Source organism: Passer montanus, unplaced genomic scaffold, assembly GCF_014805655.1.
Source record: "Passer montanus isolate IOZ18808 unplaced genomic scaffold, ASM1480565v1 scaffold82, whole genome shotgun sequence".
In the NCBI taxonomy this organism is placed as follows: domain Eukaryota; kingdom Metazoa; phylum Chordata; class Aves; order Passeriformes; family Passeridae; genus Passer; species Passer montanus.
In genome coordinates this window covers 184,841-208,832 of record NW_024373479.1, presented here as the reverse complement: position 1 = coordinate 208,832, position 23,992 = coordinate 184,841, and the positions used below count along the sequence as shown (strand labels likewise).

At 40.8% G+C, this 23,992-nt stretch overlaps 1 protein-coding gene across 2 annotated transcripts in view; it reads left to right on the top strand.

Moving 5' to 3' along the window:
* Positions 1-23,992, top strand: part of JAG2 (jagged canonical Notch ligand 2) — a 73,597-nt gene that overhangs the window by 993 nt on the left and 48,612 nt on the right. The window lies entirely within an intron of this gene.

Genomic DNA, 23,992 nt, shown 5'->3' with positions numbered 1-23,992 from the left:
CGCCCCGCCTCACCCCCGGGCACCGCCGGGCTCCGTGTCCCCGCCTGTGCGGGACCCCGCGGCCGCCCCCGCTCCGCCCTGCCTGCCGCTCCGCGGCTTTCAGCGTTTCGCCCCCGCAGTGCGCTGCTAGCTCAGGCCCTGGTGCGGGTTGGAAGGGAGCCTGGCGACCAGCTCGTTCCATCCCCGCTGCCGTGCGGGGACAGCTGCCGCTAGCCCGGGCTGCTCAGAGCCCCGTCCAGCCTGGCTTTGAACGCTTCCAGGGCTGGAGGGCTGCAGGCAGTGCTAGTCCCTGTCCTTGGAGCCTGGATGCCTCCTTCTGTTCTGGAGGTGCTGGGTGCGGACAGTGCCCGGCGCTGGGGAGCGGCCGGAGGGAGGGAGGGAAGGCTGGGCTCCCTGCCCGGCTGCAGGCAGGTAGGATCCTGCAGGGAGTTTCACAGCTGTTGCCCTCAGCCCTTCCAAGTGGGCCACGGGGTGGCAGCTGGCAAGTTGCGAGGTGCTGAGGAATGGGGATGGTGCAGTGCCCCGGCTCGGTGGGGAGATGCGTATCGGAAGCCGCGGTACCTGCGGGTTGCGTTCGGCACCTGGTGACTAACAGACGAAACGGCCCTTGCTGACCTCTCAGACCGTAGCTGGCGGGATCTCGGTTGCTTGGAGAATGCCTGCTAGGAATGGTCAGGGACAAAAATGCTTCATTTGCATTTCAAGCTAAAGGAAGCCAGTCTACACAAATCATTTCACTTTCTCTGCTACCAGAGACCCTCAAACCTCCGATGCTTGTGCCCTGCAAATTTAGGACTGACCGAGTTTGCTGCAGTTAAATATTTAAAAATAATAAAGGTACAACTGATAAGTTTTTCCATGTAGAGGCACTTAAGTTCTGGTTGCCAGGTTAAGGTGTTTTGATGGCCTTTGTTGGTCCTGTGCCCTCTTGAACTTGGAAATGTTCCTGTTAATGGGTATAGTTGATACCATAGACCCAGGGTATTTAGAACTGTGTTGTTAAGTTATAAGATCAAAGAGAATATTAAGATTCTTTCTCCTTTTTATTGGCCATTTAATACAGACTTGATGAAATCGTAAACTCTTCAGTAGGAGATTTCAGTAACGTTAGCACCTCAAACTTTGTATGTTATCTGCATGAGGGAGTAAAGGTAATTTAACTCATGCTTTTATTTTGCCAGTTTCTTGTATTGCTACTTGAAACACAAGGAGAGTTTGATAATCCTTGTACTGCAGGTCCCTAAGCCCAGCCTTCTTTGAATTTTTCTCTGTTGGAATAAGCACATTCTTACCTTGCAGCTGCCGGATATTGTTCTGTGCTCACCCAGTCCCGAGTAAGGCCTGTTTGACCTGCCTCTTGCAGGTGAATTAACACAGTCCCTCCAGCCCACACTGCCCTGTCTGCTGCTGTTTCTTGTACTGTTTGCTCCAGCATTTTGAAGGAGTTGAAATACTCAGGGTATTTCTTTTTTCCACCATTTTTTCCCTGCAGCTGTTGCAAAGTGGGCTGTAATTTACTTAAACAGTGCTGCTGCAGTCTAGTGGGTGGCTGGCTGATTTTTGGACGGTTTACTGAATACTCTCCCAGCCCACCCTGGATTCTAAAAATAAGCTGTGGAGTACTTTTACTTACAACAGTCTGTGGCTACACCTATGGAAAGAAGTCCCTCCTGTATGTTGTAGTTAGATCTTGAACTCTGTGTTCAGTCTGTTGATGGGGAGCATGGCATCTGTGCCAGAGCTGTGCATGAGCTGTGTGGGCTTTGCAAGGAGAGGCTTAATTGTAGTGCTAGTTTATCACGAGGGGTTTTTGAAGTAGATTGAGTTCCTGGGTTATATTTCAACTCCCTGGGGTAATTTCTAAATTACTCTCAAATAATCTTCTTTCTCTATTCAGGTTTGCAACTGAGAAACAACAATATGGGCTTAGTCTTTTCCTGTTACTTTTATTTTTACTGTACAGCAGTAATGAAGTTACTGTTTCTTTGATAAGATGGGAAGGAGCAAGAGTAAAGAGAGTTGGAAATTGTGTTCTTCACTTAAGAAACAAATTTGCTTTGGTGTTGGGAGTGAGAAGAGGATTTATTTCAGTAGTTCTATGTTGAATTTTGAAGCTCCATGGTAGGGAGAACCAGCATGGGTATATGCAGAGTACTTGGTGAACCTCACCTGAATGGAAACTCCCTCACTTGAACACTAATGCAGTAATGTATAAATTTCTCAATGTGGGGGGGAGTTTCTTGAAGTCTGTGTGATGCTATGATGTCCCAAGCTAGCAGTAGGTGTAAAGCAAGTAATTTCTTGAAGAGTGATTGGTTTTGTTTTACTGATTTTCCTTTTTTATTGCGTGAGGTAAAATCTTTCAGTTTGGACAACTGTCTCTTCTGTAAAGCTGCAGTACCAGAGTTCAGCGGCTTCCAGTGTTTGAAACAGTGTCAGTTACCCAGCTTATTCCTATTTCCTGTCCCTTTTTTTTAAATATCATTAGTCTGATCTCTGATTTGCAAGAGGGAGCTTGGGATACTGCCAGAAAGTTCTTAAAATTGCTACCTTGGGATACATCATCCACAGAAATCTGGCAATGGGAGAGGCTGAGGAACAGCTAGAACAATACAGCTGTCTTCTTCACCCACCTACCTCACATTTTTTTCGTTGCCTCCTGCTGTAAAACTTGAAGCTTAATGCTTGTTTGAGGTTGTTAACAAACAAATGATGCAATTAAAATTTATGTGCAACTTTAAAACAAAGAAGACAGAAGAATTCAAGTAGCTTTGAAGTTGATTCTGATCAGTTACAGTTTAGGCTTGTTAGTCTTGAGCTTTTTTTTTCCCCCCCAGTACAAAGCTGTTTGTTCAGACACTGAAGCTTCACAAATACCTGGGACATTAATATTTATCAGTAGCCATTGGCAGAATTTTAGGTTTGGGGTTAATTGAAGGTTGCTTCTGAAGATGGTGTTTTAAAGTTAGTTGTGCTGTGGAACCATTTCTTGTACTCCTTTGCAAGATGCCATGAAATGGAGTTGTGTGTGGTTTTTCCCTCCACCCTGTTCTTTCCCTCAGGGAATTCAAAGTTTTTCCTGTACCGTAAATGTTGGTATGGCATCCATTACTTCAGTTAATTAGTCATATAGAGGAATTGTTCTGACTAGTTGTGGATGCTGAAATCATGTATTCCAGTATGCATCATTGGCTCCTCTCAGCCCCTCTGTTTTTGAGATCCTGCTGTGACTGACAGCACACCCATGGGTACTGTGTACTTTGAACTCCCTGGGTGAACTGCAGTGTTCAGGGTCTTGGAGATAAGCAGAAACAAGCATTTTCACCTCTCCTTTTCCGTGGTGCTTAGCTAGGACTCTGTAACCAATCTGGAGGAGAGGTGGTAGAGGTTCAGGCAGCCCTTGCAAATTGCTTGGATAAAGGGTGCCTTCCCCACTAAGATTAGGCAACTAATTGATATTTTTAGGTACTATCTTAGTGTCTTTTCCTGTTTAGAGTGTGATTGTAGCACCTCTCTGTAACCTTCTGAGGTAATGCTAACTCTCAGATAGATAAAAAATGTCAATAATTTTAATGTCCAGGCTGTGTGTTTCATCTGTGTGCAGTCCATGTGTGGGTCTCATCCAAATGGCTGGAGGGGTTCAGTGTTGATCTAAAACATACACAGGGAGTGTGAGCTATCAAATATGTAAAGCTGTTGAGAGGATAGCTTGGCTGCAGCAATAAATGTTAAATTTCTTAGAAAGCAACCTGCCCCTTCCCCTGCCAAAACCTGAGCAGGAATACTTGACCTTGCAGCTTTTATTGCTTAATGGGTACAGCATTCTGCCTGGCACTTTCACATGTCTGGTTCACTGAGGACTCTGCATCAAGCTCTCCTAGTGCTTTTAATTTGAGAGATGAAGGTGGTTGGTGCACTGGAAGACATCTAGCCTTCAAGCTCATTATCTGGGATCCTTGGTGCCTCTAGGGAACTAGATAGCCTGGCTGTAGGAAATGCTATTGTCTATTTTTGTTTGGCTGGTAGACCCACAGTTGGTCTGCCTCCTGTCTCAACACAGCCATCAGTGCTCTCTGATCAGGATCTTGAGGCTTTGTAATGAAAATATCCTGGATTAGATTACTCTGCTCCCTGATAGAGTAAACATGCATCCTGTCATCTTGGATGACAACCCATTGGGACAGATACGCTTAAATTAGGCAGGTTAAAGTTAGGCAATTTAGCCCTGGAAAAACTTGTGCATGGCTGTAGCAGGAGGTGTGTTTTTTTTTTCTTATGAAAAAAGATTACAATCAGGGAGACACACAGCAAGCTTTACCTGTAATTAGTTGTTCTTTGCTCCATTGAAACTCCTTCTTAAGGAAACTGCTTGCAAAAGCACAGTTCCAAGCAAGACCTGAGGGCAGGGAATAAGAAGTGAGAGCAAGACCTTATACCAAAATGTAAAATTCACCTGGTTGTGGTGGACTGTGATGTACATGTATCGCACCTGCTCCCTGATAGAGTAAACATGCATCCTGTCATCTTGGATGACAACCCATTGGGACAGATACGCTTAAATTAGGCAGGTTAAAGTTAGGCAATTTAGCCCTGGAAAAACTTGTGCATGGCTGTAGCAGGAGGTGTGTTTTTTTTTTCTTATGAAAAAAGATTACAATCAGGGAGACACACAGCAAGCTTTACCTGTAATTAGTTGTTCTTTGCTCCATTGAAACTCCTTCTTAAGGAAACTGCTTGCAAAAGCACAGTTCCAAGCAAGACCTGAGGGCAGGGAATAAGAAGTGAGAGCAAGACCTTATACCAAAATGTAAAATTCACCTGTGGTGGACTGTGATGTACATGTATCACACTTTGTTAGCTCAGGAAATCAGGATGGAAAAAATAATCTAGTTAATAGCTGTGTAATGATGATCTACATAGATGTTTAATGTCTTATTTACCAGTAGCCTTTTTTCCCAAGGTGGAAGGCTTTGACTTTCCCTCCCCAAACTTTTGCATGCTTACTGCCTCTGTCTGCTGGGCTTGTCAGCAGACTCTGGGACTCCTGTGGAACTGCCATGCCAAAATACTTCATATTTTGCCAAAACACATTTTGCAGTCCTGGTGCTGATAAAGCCTTCCCCTTCTTGTTGCAAATCATGAACAAATACACTGTGAATCAGAAGACATGGATCCACATTTCCTCCTTTTTAGGGAGGTAGATAATGGAATTTATATTCTTTCACCTGCTCAGTTCTGCATTTGCCTTGAAGCCTTTCTGGTCATAAACGAAAGGTTGAGGAAATAGTTTATTATAAAAATTATATCCCTTTGATCTCAAGTGACACAAATGCAAAAGGTACTTTTCAGGTTTTGTTGTGCTCTTTCTTAAAAGAAGATAATGGGATGATGTTTTAGAGAGGGACTTCAGCTATGCTGGGAAGTGACAACTCCAGTTGATTTCAATAGCAGCTGCAGGTGTCACCTCTAAAAAAGAACCAAGGCCTTAATGGTGACCACTTCAGAACCACTCTTTGAAAAAGGGATTTATTATTGGCATGCTGTGTGTGCCAGCAACTATTTGCAGCTTGCCCAGAATAGAAAGTCTAAAGACTTAAGTTTCATGTAACTATAGGAAATCTGTCTTCTAATTTTAAGCAGAAGTGCTCTTTGCACTCTTAATCTTTCATGCATTCATGTCACTAAATCTAGAATTTCTTATGTCTTTGAAATAAATATGCCTCAAAGGACAGTATTCTGCTAACTATTTAAACTTTATACCTTAAAGTTCTGGGGGTTTTTTGAATGTCACAGAGATGGTCAGATAGTAAAGAACACTTCTATTTATACTCCTTGAAAGTTTCCTTAAATAAACATGTGCTTATTTATTGGAAACACTGAGGCTGAAGTCAAAACTTGCAGACGAAGTCCCTCACCTCCCAGCCCCTGACAATGCGCTTGTGCACCTCTTGTCAGCTTTCTAATCTTTATTCCAGAAGGTGCTCCAGCCAGCCTATCTGTGAAATGCTACACTCCTAGCCACACAGCTGGTGTGGGCATTAAATCTTTGACTGAAAATGGAATAGGTATTAAAGCAGTCAGGATTACTCTTACACGAGAGGATGTGAGGTAGAAGCAGAGCATGTTTGATTCACTGCAGTGCGGTAGAGGCTTTGTAGCACTGTCTCTTGGCTGTTTAAAGATGTTCCAAATGCTGTTTTCTCAATAAAAAAGTCTGCATAGGAAAGGGTTGCTGGAGACATGACCACTTGTAGCTTTAAACAATCAGGTTTATCTTGAATGTAGTTGAAGTGAAATTGTAATTGGTTTGTGTTATATCAGACTTGTCATATTTGGCCTAACTAGACTGTGTTCCCACTGTATTTTAGGTGGCTTCAGTGATCCTGTGAGGCTCAAGTGTGAATGTAGATGTTGAGGGGTTTTCTGTGGCAGATGCTGCCTTCTACGTTTGAGGCTACTGCTTGTATTTCTTGTGCATATGCAGCTTGCTTTAGGAACTATTGCAGGCTCACTGTTTTTCAGTACAAAAGCTGCAAAAAATTAAGCTTTTGTCAAACAATTAATAATGTGGAGCAACTACGTTTTCTGGATTTAGAAAATGCTGGAAAATGTCTCGTTAATTTTTAGTATATTTAATATGTATTTTTGTCACAAAGCTTTTCTTGTATGAAAGGAGATTTGAGATGTGCAAGGTAAATCATGATTTTTCTTTTTTAACTTTGAAAATTACTTTTGTCCCCTGTGGGCCAGTGACTGCTTTGTTGAGCAATGCCTTTGAGTCACTTCATGTAGGTGAGATGAGTGGAATTCATCTTTTTTGGTGTAGTCTGACTCCTTTGCTTGTTTTTCCTCTAGGTGTTGCTTTGTGTTGGCTCTGAAATACATGCTATGAGTGTACTTTAAAAACTACCCTAAGTTCATAAAGCAGCTATGATCACATTGTGTACTTAGTCATCTGCAGGAGCTTTTGGTTACTGTGTGCCAGAAAGCTTCCCTCCCTGCTCTTCTGAAAACAGGCCCAGTGTTTTGTCAACTCTGTGTGGGTCCTGCTTGTGTTGCCTGCTCTGTTTCAGAGCTGCTCAACCTGAAGAGGAGACATCATCAGAAAGTGACCCTGCCTTTTCTGCCAGCACACCCATTTGCTTTCCCTTGTTCCTCTGCAGTTCTAGCTGCTGTAAGTCTCTGATCTGGAAGGAGCTTGAGAGCATCAGTTGGGAAGGAGAGAGGCTGCTTCAGGGAGTGAGGAGTTAAGGGTATGCTGGCAGTGCTTCTCACTCCTTGATGCTTATCCATTTGCTTACCTGAAGGAAAGTTGCTGCTGCTCCTTGGCAGTAATTCCACCATTCCCTCCCTCTCCTGCGCTGTGATAAACCTCTGATGGGCTTTTTGCTAGAAATCTGCTCTGGCTTTGGTCAGTGGGTGTCTAAAACGGGTCAGTCTCCGGTCAGAGGTGACTGCTGGCAGTCGTCTGCTGTCCATTCGGTGCTTTGGAGCTGTTCATCTCTCACAGGAGCAGGAGGTGTAGCCTGAGCACCTGGCCCTGCTCCCAGGGCTGGGGAATGAACCAGTGTGGGTAGGTGGGAGCATCTCTGCCTGTTCATGTTAGACACCGCTGACCTTCTGCCTCCCGTGGGGTGGTGGGGTCTCTTGGAGCTGCTGCCTCCCCTCTGTGCACCTGGGGAGGTCTGTTGGGAGGGACAGAGCTGAGGACAATGGTGTGATGGCTCTGGTGTAGGTCACCTTGGGTCAGGGAGGGATGGCCATCCCTGATGTAACCAGCCTTTTGGTGCCTTTGCTTACTGTATAGGAAAAAATACTCTGTGTAAATGATTGAGTGCTGTCTTCAGCAGTCTGTCATGTGCTCATTGATACTACAGACAAGCAGCAATGCTAGACTAGGACTGAACAGATGAGTTTATTTTTTGATTGTTCCAGTGCTTTTGCCTTTTTTTTTCTTTTTTTTCTGGTCTGATGGCCAGACTCTGCTTGAAGATAGTCAATTTTAGAAGTCCAATGTGTGCAACATAGTTGACACATTTCAACATCACCAAAGACTTAAATACTGTTCTGCTCTGAGAGAAATGTTTGCTGATGCTAGACTAGGACTGAACAGATGAGTTTATTTTTTGATTGTTCCAGTGCTTTTGCTTTTTTTTTTTCTGGTCTGATGGCCAGACTCTGCTTGAAGATAGTCAATTTTAGAAGTCCAATGTGTGCAACATAGTTGACACATTTCAACATCACTAAAGACTTAAATGCTATTCCGCTCTGAGAGAAATGTTTGCTATTTACCTGAAATGTCACTACCACTGCTTTTGCTATTAACCATTTTTCCTGTTATTATATTTGGGAATGATTTACAGTTATAAAGTGTTGTTTAGGAGCTGAGCTATACCTTATGCTCATTTGTTAAACCATAGTTGTAACTAGCTTTTAATTTGTATATAAAGGAGAAAAAAATTGAATATTATTATTACTGTTTCAGATGCTAAATAAAGTGTAAAAAGCATATTTAACATGAGGATTTTCTGATAACAAGAACTCTAAATATGTAGTAAGCCTGGATTTTATCTGTGGTTGCAATGACTGTTTGCTCCTCAATAGAAAGCTACATTAGACAGAAGGGACAAGACATTTCAAGGCTAAATGACAATCTTAGTCTTACTTGATTAGAGCTTGCAGAGGTTGCTAAGTTTGGGAATGATTTACAGTTATAAAGTGTTGTTTAGGAGCTGAGCTATACCTTATGCTCATTTGTTAAACCATAGTTGTAACTAGCTTTTAATTTGTATATAAAGGAGAAAAAATTGAATATTTATTTTATTATTACTGTTTCAGATGCTAAATAATGTGTAAAAAGCATATTTAACATGAGGATCTTCTGATAACAAGAACTCTAAATATGTAGTAAGCCTGGATTTTATCTGTGGTTGCAATGACTGTTTGCTCCTCAATAGAAAGCTACATTAGACAGAAGGGACAAGACATTTCAAGGCTAAATGACAATCTTAGTCTTACTTGATTAGAGCTTGCAGAGGTTGCTAAGAAACAGCCTAATAGTCCTTGAGTAACCAATTATATGCCCCTAGGACAGATGCACAGGTGCTCATTCTCTGAAGTTGTTTTTTTTTGGTTGGGTTTAAATTTTTAAATCTGAGATAAGGCTGGAGTATTAGTACACAAACTGCAATCTGTTTACATCCTGCTTTGGGCTTGAAAGTCCTGATTATATATATCTTGCTCCCAGCAGGATGTGTTCTGATGGGCTTTGTTTAGTATGTTACAATCTGATTATTATAACATTTAATTTATTGTTACAGTGCTTCTTCTAGTTCCACATAGTCCACTGTGTCTCTAGTCTCTCCAGTACTTTCTAGTACTGTGAACATACCATCTTAAATAAATTTAAGCATATTGTATTCAAACTGAATGCATTCTACATTTTCAGACTCTTAGTGAATCTTAATACTGATGCAGTATCATATGGTAGGTAGAAAAATATCCATATCCCTTCATGCAACTTGGAGAGAATTATTGCATGAGCTAGCAGTTAACTAAAGCATCAAATAGGGTTCTTTCCTTTTTTCTTGCCTTTTTTTACCCCCCTGAATATGTATGATTCTGTTTATAGCATTGCAAAGTTCAACAGTCTAGTTTGTAAAGACAGAATCTACACTTTTAATGTAATAGGTCCTGGATTCCAGCTGGAGAACTTAAGATCTAATTAGGGAACTTGTTCATACTTGGAAGACTTGATTGACATATGCTTTAAGCAGTAAGTTGAGAAATATTTAAATAGCTTAATTATTGATCTTCAGTTAATCTACTGAAGTAGAAGCTTTTTATGGTGTGCAATTTTTGGTATTATTTAGTGTTCTTCCTACTCACTGAGGACAATTTTAACAGCACTTGTCTGGTAACCTGTGCTACAGCTTAATAGTTTTATTTACTGTTCCTTTTTTTTTTTTCTTTCTTTGTTTTAATAGTGGCGATTTTGATAGTTCTGACTCTCTTATGGCACAATGACATGATTTTCCTTGTATCACAGCATGGAATGTCTAATGTAACTGGCTACGTGTAATCAGCAAAGTCTAAAAGTCAGACCAAGCTTACTTAGACTGGTAAGGGCACGTATATCCATGTGCTGCCCCTCAGTAGTGAATGGTTTTGCAGACCACAATGACCTGATAGCACCCCTGTGTTGGTTATAAACTATTGTTTAAATCATACGTTTATATATAGGCCCAGAATATTTTAGTGTTGTGTTTGGCTGTTGGGTACCTTTGTAGAGCAGTATTTTTCCATGATTCATCCATACAAATTGGTGCTTTCTCCTATCAGAAAGTGAGGAAGGGAAGGAAGTAGGGAAAATGAAGTGTTTGGACTTGCACAGGCATGAAAGGTGTTGGCTGTCAGATATTTAGTGCTCCTGCAGTGCCTTCTGATGTTTGCTGTTCAGCTGTGGTAACTTCAGGATTGTGGGGAGACTACCAAGCTATAAACCACACATCTCTTGTTCTAGAAGAGGTGAAGTTAAAGTGGTTGCCCAAACCTAGCTGGTGGCAATTCTTGAGAGGTTAATTTCCAGAATTCAGATTCCCTTTATCCAACACTGGGTGTCCTGGACTTGGACTGAGGGCTTGTACAGAATGTTAATTGTCACAGGGCTCAGGCAGAAGTACAAACTGTTGCATATCACCAGAGCTTCTCAGGCTGCTCATATCTACTCCCAGATCACTGCAAATGTAAGGTAAACAAAATAAGCTTTGGCTGATAGGAGAGAAGATAGTCTTGGCTTGTGGCAGCTTGCTATCAATGGTAATTTGTTTGTCCCTAAGCCATTAGGATGGATTTTAAAGATTTGGTACTCTGAATCTTCAGCTTGCCAAGGAATCTGGAGAAAGTTGGAACAGCAGGGAGTCAGTGGCAGATGAAGTGCTGAAATTGTAAAGTAGTCACTGGGACGTTTTTGATTTATGACTCCAGCTTTGGACTTACAAAATTACTCTTGCTTTTTTTAATGTTGGCCTAGTTTCCATGGCTTTGTTGTGTTCTCCATCGATAGGCTTATGAGGAAAGCTATAACATTGTTACCCACCAGAGGAGTAACTGGGGGTCAGCAATGAAATAAATTTGAAGACTTGATGACATAATCTCCCTTTCATAGCTTCTAGATCCATGTCAGTGGAAGGAGAAGGGGAAAAAATAGAGAAGCATTTTGAATTTACATGCTTAGAGTTAATTTGCAGGGCATGTGCTTAGTTTCAAAGGCTGCTTCATGTACTTTTCTACCGTTGTTACAAAGTTTTCCTTGCAAAGGTTCCCATTTGTGGTTTTTGTCTAATTTGTAATGTAAAGCTATAGCAGATCCCCTCCAGTTTATGTGAATTTGAAAGAGATGACTGGATATTGATGTTCTGATGCTACTTTGTTACAGTGGGATTGATCATGTCTTGGTTGTTGTGTATCCAAATAGCTTGGGCTACATATGCTGTTTTATGCTGTGTTTCTTTGCTGCTGTAAGCAATTAATTTTTGATAGTAATTAAATCCAGTATTGTGGTTGGTTCTGCGAATGTGATAAAGATTTACTGTAGCCACAAAGCACTGTTCAGAAGATTCAGTCCTGCTGCTGGGATATGATTGATGCATTTATAAACTTAGTTTTTTCACAGCTAAACTCTGACTCTACCATGTATATTTGACTGTGTGCATAATCCCTGTTTAATCCTTCACTCAAGTTCCTTGTGAGTATTGATCTACATGAAAGAACTTGCATCCACTGTTAGTGGTGACTCTTATTTTTCTGCTCAACTTATTCTTGCTGGAGACATGACCACTTGTAGCTTTAAACAATCAGGTTTATCTTGAATGTAGTTGAAGTGAAATTGTAATTGGTTTGTGTTATATCAGACTTGTCATATTTGGCCTAACTAGACTGTGTTCCCACTGTATTTTAGGTGGCTTCAGTGATCCTGTGAGGCTCAAGTGTGAATGTAGATGTTGAGGGGTTTTCTGTGGCAGATGCTGCCTTCTACGTTTGAGGCTACTGCTTGTATTTCTTGTGCAAATGCAGCTTGCTTTGGGAACTATTGCAGGCTCACTGTTTTTCAGTACAAAAGCTGCAAAAAATTAGCTTTTGTCAAACAATTAATAATGTGGAGCGACTACATTTTCTGGATTTAGAAAATGCTGGAAAATGTCTCGTTAATTTTTAGTATATTTAATATGTATTTTTGTCACAAAGCTTTTCTTGTATGAAAGGAGATTTGAGATGTGCAAGGTAAATCATGATTTTCTTTTTTAACTTTGAAAATTACTTTTGTCCCCTGTGGGCCAGTGACTGCTTTGTTGAGCAATGCTTTGAGTCACTTCATGTAGGTGAGATGAGTGGAATTCATCTTTTTTGGTGTAGTCTGACTCCTTTGCTTGTTTTTCCTCTAGGTGTTGCTTTGTGTTGGCTCTGAAATACATGCTATGAGTGTACTTTAAAAACTACCCTAAGTTCATAAAGCAGCTATGATCACATTGTGTACTTAGTCATCTGCAGGAGCTTTTGGTTACTGTGTGCCAGAAAGCTTCCCTCCCTGCTCTTCTGAAAACAGGCCCAGTGTTTTGTCAACTCTGTGTGGGTCCTGCTTGTGTTGCCTGCTCTGTTTCAGAGCTGCTCAACCTGAAGAGGAGACATCATCAGAAAGTGACCCTGCCTTTTCTGCCAGCACACCCATTTGCTTTCCCTTGTTCCTCTGCAGTTCTAGCTGCTGTAAGTCTCTGATCTGGAAGGAGCTTGAGAGCATCAGTGGGGAAGGAGAGAGGCTGCTTCAGGGAGTGAGGAGTTAAGGGTATGCTGGCAGTGCTTCTCACTCCTTGATGCTTATCCATTTGCTTACCTGAAGGAAAGTTGCTGCTGCTCCTTGGCAGTAATTCCACCATTCCCTCCCTCTCCTGCGCTGTGATAAACCTCTGATGGGCTTTTTGCTAGAAATCTGCTCTGGCTTTGGTCAGTGGGTGTCTAAAACGGGTCAGTCTCCGGTCAGAGGTGACTGCTGGCAGTCGTCTGCTGTCCATTCGGTGCTTTGGAGCTGTTCATCTCTCACAGGAGGTGTAGCCTGAGCTCCCCACCCTGGCCCTGCTCCCAGGGCTGGGGAATGAACCAGTGTGGGTAGGTGGGAGCATCTCTGCCTGTTCATGTTAGACACCGCTGACCTTCTGCCTCCCGTGGGGTGGTGGGGTCCCTTGGAGCTGCTGCCTCCCCTCTGTGCACCTGGGGAGGTCTGTTGGGAGGGACAGAGCTGAGGAGAATGGTGTGATGGCTCTGGTGTAGGTCACCTTGGGTCAGGGAGGGATGGCCATCGCTGATGTAACCAGCCTTTTGGTGCCTTTGCTTACTGTATAGGAAAAAATACTCTGTGTAAATGATTGAGTGCTGTCTTCAGCAGTCTGTCATGTGCTCATTGATACTACAGACAAGCAGCAATGCTAGACTAGGACTGAACAGATGAGTTTATTTTTTGATTGTTCCAGTGCTTTTGCTTTTTTTTTTTCTGGTCTGATGGCCAGACTCTGCTTGAAGATAGTCAATTTTAGAAGTCCAATGTGTGCAACATAGTTGACACATTTCAACATCACTAAAGACTTAAATGCTATTCCGCTCTGAGAGAAATGTTTGCTATTTACCTGAAATGTCACTACCACTGCTTTTGCTATTAACCATTTTTCCTGTTATTATATTTGGGAATGATTTACAGTTATAAAGTGTTGTTTAGGAGCTGAGCTATACCTTATGCTCATTTGTTAAACCATAGTTGTAACTAGCTTTTAATTTGTATATAAAGGAGAAAAAAATTGAATATTATTATTACTGTTTCAGATGCTAAATAATGTGTAAAAAGCATATTTAACATGAGGATCTTCTGATAACAAGAACTCTAAATATGTAGTAAGCCTGGATTTTATCTGTGGTTGCAATGACTGTTTGCTCCTCAATAGAAAGCTACATTAGACAGAAGGGACAAGACATTTCAAGGCTAAATGACAATCTTAGTCTTACTTGATTAGAGCTTGCAGAGGTTGCTAAGAAACAGCCTAATAGTCCTTGAGTAACCAATTATATGCCCCTAGGACAGATGCACAGGTGCTCATTCTCTGAAGTTGTTTTTTTTTGGTTGGGTTTAAATTTTTAAATCTGAGATAAGGCTGGAGTATTAGTACACAAACTGCAATCTGTTTACATCCTGCTTTGGGCTTGAAAGTCCTGATTATATATATCTTGCTCCTAGCAGGATGTGTTCTGATGGGCTTTGTTTAGTATGTTACAATCTGATTATTATAACATTTAATTTATTGTTACAGTGCTTCTTCTAGTTCCACATAGTCCACTGTGTCTCTAGTCTCTCCAGTACTTTCTAGTACTGTGAACATACCATCTTAAATAAATTTAAGCATATTGTATTCAAACTGAATGCATTCTACATTTTCAGACTCTTAGTGAATCTTAATACTGATGCAGTATCATATGGTAGGTAGAAAAATATCCATATCCCTTCATGCAACTTGGAGAGAATTATTGCATGAGCTAGCAGTTAACTAAAGCATCAAATAGGGTTCTTTCCTTTTTTCTTGCCTTTTTTTACCCCCCTGAATATGTATGATTCTGTTTATAGCATTGCAAAGTTCAACAGTCTAGTTTGTAAAGACAGAATCTACACTTTTAATGTAATAGGTCCTGGATTCCAGCTGGAGAACTTAAGATCTAATTAGGGAACTTGTTCATACTTGGAAGACTTGATTGACATATGCTTTAAGCAGTAAGTTGAGAAATATTTAAATAGCTTAATTATTGATCTTCAGTTAAACTACTGAAGTAGAAGCTTTTTATGGTGTGCAATTTTTGGTATTATTTAGTGTTCTTCCTACTCACTGAGGACAATTTTAACAGCACTTGTCTGGTAACCTGTGCTACAGCTTAATAGTTTTATTTACTGTTCCTTTTTTTTCCTTTCTTTGTTTTAATAGTGGTGATTTTGATAGTTCTGACTCTCTTATGGCACAATTACATGATTTTCCTTGTATCACAGCATGGAATGTCTAATGTAACTGGCTACGTGTAATCAGCAAAGTCTAAAAGTCAGACCAAGCTTACTTAGACTGGTAAGGGCACGTATATCCATGTGCTGCCCCTCAGTAGTGAATGGTTTTGCAGACCACAATGACCTGATAGCACCCCTGTGTTGGTTATAAACTATTGTTTAAATCGTACGTTTATATATAGGCCCAGAATATTTTAGTGTTGTGTTTGGCTGTTGGGTACCTTTGTAGAGCAGTATTTTTCCATGATTCATCCATACAAATTGGTGCTTTCTCCTATCAGAAAGTGAGGAAGGGAAGGAAGTAGGGAAAATGAAGTGTTTGGACTTGCACAGGCATGAAAGGTGTTGGCTGTCAGATATTTAGTGCTCCTGCAGTGCCTTCTGATGTTTGCTGTTCAGCTGTGGTAACTTCAGGATTGTGGGGAGACTACCAAGCTATAAACCACACATCTCTTGTTCTAGAAGAGGTGAAGTTAAAGTGGTTGCCCAAACCTAGCTGGTGGCAATTCTTGAGAGGTTAATTTCCAGAATTCAGATTCCCTTTATCCAACACTGGGTGTCCTGGACTTGGACTGAGGGCTTGTACAGAATGTTAATTGTCACAGGGCTCAGGCAGAAGTACAAACTGTTGCATATCACCAGAGCTTCTCAGGCTGCTCATATCTACTCCCAGATCACTGCAAATGTAAGGTAAACAAAATAAGCTTTGGCTGATAGGAGAGAAGATAGTCTTGGCTTGTGGCAGCTTGCTATCAATGATAATTTGTTTGTCCCTAAGCCATTAGGATGGATTTTAAAGATTTGGTACTCTGAATCTTCAGCTTGCCAAGGAATCTGGAGAAAGTTGGAACAGCAGGGAGTCAGTGGCAGATGAAGTGCTGAAATTGTAAAGTAGTCACTGGGACGTTTTTGATTTATGACTCCAGCTTTGGACTTACAAAATTACTCTTGCTTTTTTTAATGTTGGCCTAGTTTCCATGGCTTTGTTGTGTTCTCCATCAATAGGCTTATGAGGAAAGCTATAACATTGTTACCCACCAGAGGAGTAACTGGGGGTCAGCAATGAAATAAATTTGAAGACTTGATGACATAATCTCCCTTTCATAGCTTCTAGATCCATGTCAGTGGAAGGAGAAGGGGAAAAAATAGAGAAGCATTTTGAATTTACATGCTTAGAGTTAATTTGCAGGGCATGTGCTTAGTTTCAAAGGCTGCTTCATGTACTTTTCTACCGTTGTTACAAAGTTTTCCTTGCAAAGGTTCCCATTTGTGGTTTTTGTCTAATTTGTAATGTAAAGCTATAGCAGATCCCCTCCAGTTTATGTGAATTTGAAAGAGATGACTGGATATTGATGTTCTGATGCTACTTTGTTACAGTGGGATTGATCATGTCTTGGTTGTTGTGTATCCAAATAGCTTGGGCTACATATGCTGTTTTATGCTGTGTTTCTTTGCTGCTGTAAGCAATTAATTTTTGATAGTAATTAAATCCAGTATTGTGGTTGGTTCTGCGAATGTGATAAAGATTTACTGTAGCCACAAAGCACTGTTCAGAAGATTCAGTCCTGCTGCTGGGATATGATTGATGCATTTATAAACTTAGTTTTTTCACAGCTAAACTCTGACTCTACCATGTATATTTGACTGTGTGCATAATCCCTGTTTAATCCTTCACTCAAGTTCCTTGTGAGTATTGATCTACATGAAAGAACTTGCATCCACTGTTAGTGGTGACTCTTATTTTTCTGCTCAACTTATTCCTGTAAGTTTACAGATAACTAAAATAAGGTGTTTTATTTCTGATTGCTTCCCTGCCAGCCTCTTTAGCATGCGCAGAAGTTGAAAAATGAGCTGGTGTTTTACTGAGGGCTGAAATGAAGGACAGCTTAGGTGTGTTGTCCCTTTCTTTTGCATTAATGACACTTCTGTTACCAGCCATGAGCAGTTCTACACGGATTGATAAGTTTCTTATGGAAATGTGAAGTTCAAATTGACTGAAACTGCTGTGTGACACAATGTAGCAATAAAACAGAGACAAACAAACACAATATTTATGTTTCTTATTGTTGAGAAGGCCTGTGGTGATGATACCTGTGCTCAGAACCAAAGCCATGGGAGGAAAAGAATGCAATTTTAGTGTTGCATGAGGGTTTGAGCTATCAGCTGCTGCCATCACTGTGGCCAGTGGAGTCTTTGTTTCATGTCCCCTTTCAGCTGTGGCTGCTGCTGCCCAAGGAACTCTAGAGGTGACTCAGTTGGGTAGGACTGATGAGGGAATTGAAGAGGACTTAGGAAAACAGTGCCACAATCTCTGCTCCCTCAGGAGCAGTGATTGAGTGTGGGCCTCTCCTCTTCCAAAGGCAAGACATTTAGAGCTCATTAGCTGGATTTGGTTTTGTGGGCATTTGCTTTTTCAAAAATGAAGGGAAAGATTGAAGTGCTATCAACTGCTAATATTATTTAAAAGGATTAAGATTAAAACACTACTCTGTATTCCTGGGGTCTTTGCATACATAGAACTTGGGGGCATATCTGTTTTTTAATATATTTGCTTACCTTCTTAGTATGCATATTTCCAATACAAAAGAGAGTGCATGCAGGTGTTCTGTGTTTAGAACAATAATTAAAGTATGTTATTACATAGTTAGTTTAATTCCCTCTTGACTTCAAGTTGAAATTATAATGATGCATGGCTTCAAGTGCCCAGAGGACACTAATATCCATGCCACATGGAGTGCAGAGGGGAGGGGAAGAGCAGTATTAATTACTAGTTCATCTTTGAATTCTAAATATTAGCATAAAACAAGTCTTGCACTAACCGTTAATGCGTCTTCATGGTTGTTACATACACTTCAAAAGAGACAATCTAGCTATGCTTTCATTAATGCAACAAGAAAGTGTGTGTATAATGGGCTTAATTTATCTTGGACTTCTTCCAAAACTTTAGGAAAAGAGTAGGACATGGATACTTGGTTAATATCAAGTTTGTCTGAAACAGTTCAAAGGTGGTAGCAAGGCTGAAAGCTCCTGCTTAAATCTAATAGAGTGGTGTTCAGATGGTCCCCAAGTGTCTGCCTGGTACTGTACTTGTACATGTCTCTTTATCTAGTCTTTTTTCTCTGTTCCCTAATTTCATCAATACTTTCTTTTGTTCTTTGCTATTGGATTAACTGGGTGGATTTCTGGAAACTCCCAGTGCCATCTCCAGTTGTGGTGGAAAGGACTGAAGCTTACTAGCTGTGAAGTCATGAAAGTATTTTAAGATATAGCTGGACTATTTCCTGTAACATAATGATTGGGGAAAGTGTGTGTTGATACTTAATCCTATGATCTTCTATCTAAACCAGTGGATTCTGATTTTTTTTTTCTGTCCATTAAAACTGGATACTAGCAAAGAAACATCTACTGGAATTGCCACTCTGATACTGTGTATAATTTCTGATTTAATTTCCATTTCTAATCTCAAAAATCAACCTGAATAGCAAGGAAGGCTGTTATTTAAGGTTCAAGTGTGTTTTCAGGTTTGATGCACGTGGGGTTAATTTCATTTTCCTTTCTGCTGCTTTTGCTCTCGAACTATCAAAAAGAGAAATGCAACTGGGGAATGTTAACTAGGCTCTCCTGTTTGAGAGAGAGGCAGAATACAAGCTGTGATACTTGTTTCACAATTATCAGGTAGACTACTAGGATGTTGTCTCTTCCTTTTATATGGTTATTGTGTTCCATCTCAAATCTTATTGCTCTGTCTGGTAGCTGTTGTACTTAAAATAGTGCTGCGAATTGGCTGGCTTCTCTACTACTTAATTTCTTGTATAGAAATTAATTATTATTGTGTAGAACAATATCTTGCTAAGGCTATTTTATATTCCAATATACTTTTGAGAAACCTCACTGGGACAGGCACAGTAACACCCATATCAAAGGATACCCAAATATTTGTTAACTTTTAATCAGACTGTATAAAGGTTTTAGGTAAATTTTAAAGGTAAATTAGCAGAGGGGAGCTGTGCCTGTAGGAATAATGACTAATGGTTCTTGTATAGCTGTTTAGTATTCCGTGCTCATCATTAGCTCTTATCAACTACCTGAAACAAAGCAAAGTGATGAGCAGGGTGGTTTTAAGACTGTTTTCAGGTGTATTTTACTTTGTGTACATGTCATTCTTCTCTATGGTGTTGATTTTTCTTTCACAGTGGCCATGTATAAACAGAGCATTGCTGCTGGGACAAGCTCTCCTTTTTTGAGGCCTGTTTTCCACATGCCTAAAGCTTTTTATGGGATGCTAGGCTTTTGCCCAACAGATCTGAGGATCAGCTCCAAGATGCTTTTGCCATGTTTTTTGTTGGAGGTTAGAATAGAATTGATGAGCTGGGCTTCCTTTACCTGGAAGAAAAGCAGTTTCACAGAGCTGTCAAAAGGTATTGAGTTTCTGCAAGTCTTTTCTCAGGACTTGTTGGAGAGCTGCAGGAGAAGGTCTTGCGTGCTTACTGACAAAAACTTTAAAGGCATTTTTTTCTTACTAGAGAGTGTGAAAAAGTTCAAATGAAAAACATTACCAGCGGTTGGTTTACCTCTGTATAGGTATGGATCCAGGCGTGTGATTCCTGCTTCTCTACTCCTGTTTATTTTGGTCCAAAACGTATTTCCTGAGGTCACTAAGGATTCTGATCTCTGCTCAAATTCCAAATCTGTGTTGTCTGAGGCCTGGCTGAGCCTGTAGCAACTGTCAGGCACACAGATATTGAGGCACAGCCAAATGGCTAAAACGATGTATCTGCTGTTTCCATTTCTCAGGAGTACTCCAGGGGTCCATGCAGAGTGTCTAGAGGCATGTTTTGGAGATGCAGTTAATTAACCTGGTTTGCTCTGAAGAGATTGGTTCTTCCAGTAGTTTGTGTCTGGGATCTTGTGTAATGACAAGGATTCCTAATGTGATTTTAAGTTGTGTTTTATGGAGAGTAGCGTTGCATTTGGGGTGGCTCAATCAAGTAGGGGAAGTCCTGTAGCAAGTCTGTGAGTGTTTTTTATGTTTTATTTCCTTTCATCTTTTAAGTCTTAACAATTTTTAGCTGTTATTTCCAGACTGTCACAGATGCTCTTGCCTTCACAGCTTCTGTGCTAGTCATGCTGAACTAATCTTTTGCCTTTCCTATTCTATTCTTCCCCTAATTCTCCCTGGAGAATAAATATGATGTTTTGTTCCTTAGACTGATTCCTGAGTGGCTGAGAGGCCCAGCTTTTAATGGGGGAAGTATTCCTTGCTTGCTCTTCAGCTGGTATGGAATAACATGTGTGGCTGGTGTGACACTTGGCTCAGTGACACACGTAGATGGTGCAGAATCACTTTCTTAGTGGGGGAAGGTTAATTAGGAATAGCACTAGCCTTCATCTGTGCCACATGGAAGCCAGTTTTGGCTAGTGTAAATAGAATAGCTAAAGTTTGAAGATGAATAGTGAAATTATCAGTTATTTTTCTGTGTAAACCTTGGTATACCAGTCTTCTCCAAAACAAGTAGTGTTTTTCTTATAGTTAAACCAGGATTATTGTCACAAATGCGCTGATGAATTTTTGTGTGAAAAATTGCTATGAAATCATTGAGCTTTGTATTTCACTTGACACTTGTCAATCTTCTTCTAGTGAAATAAGTGCTTGCTGTATTTGAGCTTTTCTGTTGTCTTGCCTTGAATGACAGTATGTTCTGCTTTGTGTCACCTGACTTAATCACTATTAAAAGGCTGTCTGGATTACCTTTTCCTCAGGGGAAGTTTCAGAAGCCTACAGTCCTCTAAATCTTTATTCTAAATAAGATCTCTCAGTTAGTGGATTTAGCTCAGCTTGTCTTTTTTATCTGAATAGCATTTGTTGCATTCACTGCAACAGGTACGTGACTGAATAGCATACATGGGTTGGTGATTTCTGCATTTGTTCTATTTCATGTGACATTTCAGTGTTACAGAAAGGAGAATCTTGATTAGATTTTTCAATTATGTCTTCTGTCATTGTTTTCAAAGAGAAGTTCCAAGATAAAATTACAAATTTGATTTAGAATTGTGCTTTGTTTCTCCTGGCTTCCTTTTCTTCCTCAAACACTGCTTGGTCACAATTTTGATTATCCTGGGATGGATGGTAATGTCTCAGGCAGTGCAAGATTCCACAGTGTAATTGTTTTATTAATTTGAGCACCGTCTTGTTTTAATGTCAGCCATCAGAAAAGTGAAATGCTTGCTTCAAAACCACACCTGTACTGGAACTGGAGTTCAGGGAGTATAAACAAATGTTCATGGGGGATCAAGGGCAAGAATATAGAAAACTGCTTGTCATTGTCCCTAGCTTAGTTTTCAATCTGGGCAGCTCCAGAAGTAGTTGTGGTTGGTCTCTCTGAAGTATTTGTGCCAGTTTGTCCTTGGACCCACAAAACTCTTAAAACCACTTTTCCCTTGGGCCACCTGTGTAGCATTTGGCCAAGTTCTGCCTAAAATGCCATCTTCTTTGACTTCATTTCTTCTGGCCATGGCTCCTTTTAGCTTCCTTTCTTACCTTTTAGTTCTTGCCAAGACCATGGAAATAGATGATCTACTCCTGACCTGTCCCCAGGGCCTGTTGCAGCATTTAGGCTTCTGTCACGTGCTCCTGTTGTGTCTTTTCCAGGCTGAGGAGTTTTGGCCAATTTTTTAATTTCTCTTATGGAAATAACTTGATTATTTCTTCCTTCTTCTTGCATTTCTCTGGACCTTTGATTTCTACAGTCCCCTTCCTGGAAGCTTTTTGTTTTTCTAAGTTCTTTTCCTATCCAGGGTGTTCTTTTCAACGGCCTTCTAAATATTAAGTAGTCAAGACATGGAAAAGAGTGGGAGGCAGATATCTTGCTGTGATCAAAGAACTTGTGTTGAGTTTGTGAAGGAAACTCGCTTAGCTGGGAGAAGCTGCATGGCTTTGGTGGATTGAAGGAGTAGCTGGTTATGGTAATCAAAAGATCTGTTTAGTGAAACCCTGCTTATCAGTACACATTTGCACAGAAGAACAAGGTCACAGGTGTCATTAACCCAGGGTTGTGATGGGCTCCATGAAAATTAGTTTACATTCAACAAGGTTGGAAGTTAAAATGAGATTTGCAACGCTGTGCTCCTACTACAACAGAATTCAACAAAGAAAGATATCATGGAAAGAGAAAAGAATAAGACTAAGAAGTCGTTTAAAGACCACCTAGAATTCCATTGTTCTAGTAACTAAAATAAAGTCACTGGTCATTCATCTAAGATGAAATTATTTTTTCATAAGCATTAAACTTGCTTATTCAGTTGGGAAAAAAATAATCTTTCCTCCTCGATGTATTGGTTAGTTTTATCAGCCAATACTTTTGTTGAGACTTGTGTCACAGAGGAGGTACATAGGCAGAGAAATGGCATAGGCAGAAGGCATTTGCAGTAAAACAGAAGTGTTTCAAAAAAGCTGACAGCTTATAGCATGGATTGGTATTAAACATTGATCTTCTTGTTTTTTGCTGGAAAATCTCAAGAAAGGCAGGTTATCATGGGAGTCCTGAGTAGCTGAATTTTCACTGATGGGTTTTTTTATTGTTCTGAAAGTATATGGAAAAGAGATGATTTCTAAGTCAATCCTATGGTGTTTGTTGAAATTTAAGTGGCCACAGTTGGCAGCTCGGACTTCATAGTTGGAACTTAATCTCCCTGAACACAGCAGAGATGTGTACATGCTGGAATCAGGAGAAGGGGGATGGATAGGGTGGGGATGAATAGCAGACAGCTATAAAAAGCAGAGGCAAGCATTGCTGCTGTTCCCTTGGACTAGCATTACTGCTATGTGTGTAATGGTGAAAGGCACTGCTTTAAATCAGGGAGGGGCTCTTCTAGGAGCTGAGAAGTCAGCAGATGAGCTCTTCTTCAGATGAAATCCTCACGTGTCTGCTGCCTGGTCACATCTCCTGCAGGTTTTTTTAAATGAGAAGCTAATTACTTGTTTCTGGTGCTGTGAGAACTGTTCCTGGGGTGCCTTTTTCCTCAGGGATGCTCCTGGCTCCTAGCTGCAGCAGCTGCCTGACAGGTGCTATCAGAGGTCAGGGCCAGTGCTGAACTAAATGTGCCATCTCTGACTTGCCATTTGTCATAAGGTTGACTTGGCTGAGATGTCCTTTGAGTTTCTGTCTAGGGTGCCAAGTTACAAGAAAGTTGTGGAGTCTTTATTGCCATGGTTTAGCTTCTGTAGATAGATCTCCTGAGGGCTCTCACTTTGCTTTTATGTGGTCTGAGGTGACTGTATTAACATCCTGCCTTGAGAAGCTCCAGTCTGTCATGGCATTTTGGGCTTTTGTGAAAATGGGTCTCTGTTTCGTACAGGCCTTAGCTAAGGCTAGTATGTGACTTGAGATGGTTTTAAGAGCTCCACAGCTGAAATGTTTGCTGTCCCATGATATAGAGAGCACTTCTGAGAAACTCCTGCTGCATTCTGCCACTGCAGGAGGATCAGTGTCTCTTCAGACTTTCGCCTGAAGATCTTAGTATAGATGTGTTCTCTGGTAAGGTATGTCAGGATCCTGGTGGTTTGATCACCCTGGAGAGAAGCACACTGCTCCTGTTTTGTAAAACACTAGGCACTGCCAAATAGGTGTTGTAATACCCCTTTGAGTTCCTCCTTCAAGTTGTTTTATCTTTCAGATGCATGCAGCTGGTTGTTGATAGAATTCTTCCACCTAGTTGCTGGGTAATTTTCTTTACCTGAAGTGAGTCTCTACCTGGGTGTTAAATTTGATCTATTAACTCCAGGACTGACTCTTATTCACCTGTTGTTTTTATTCGTGCTCTTCTTGCAATGAAATGATCTTAATAGTCTAGATTTCCCTCTGCCACCCCCGTATGCACACACACATACACATCCCTCCAGCTTGG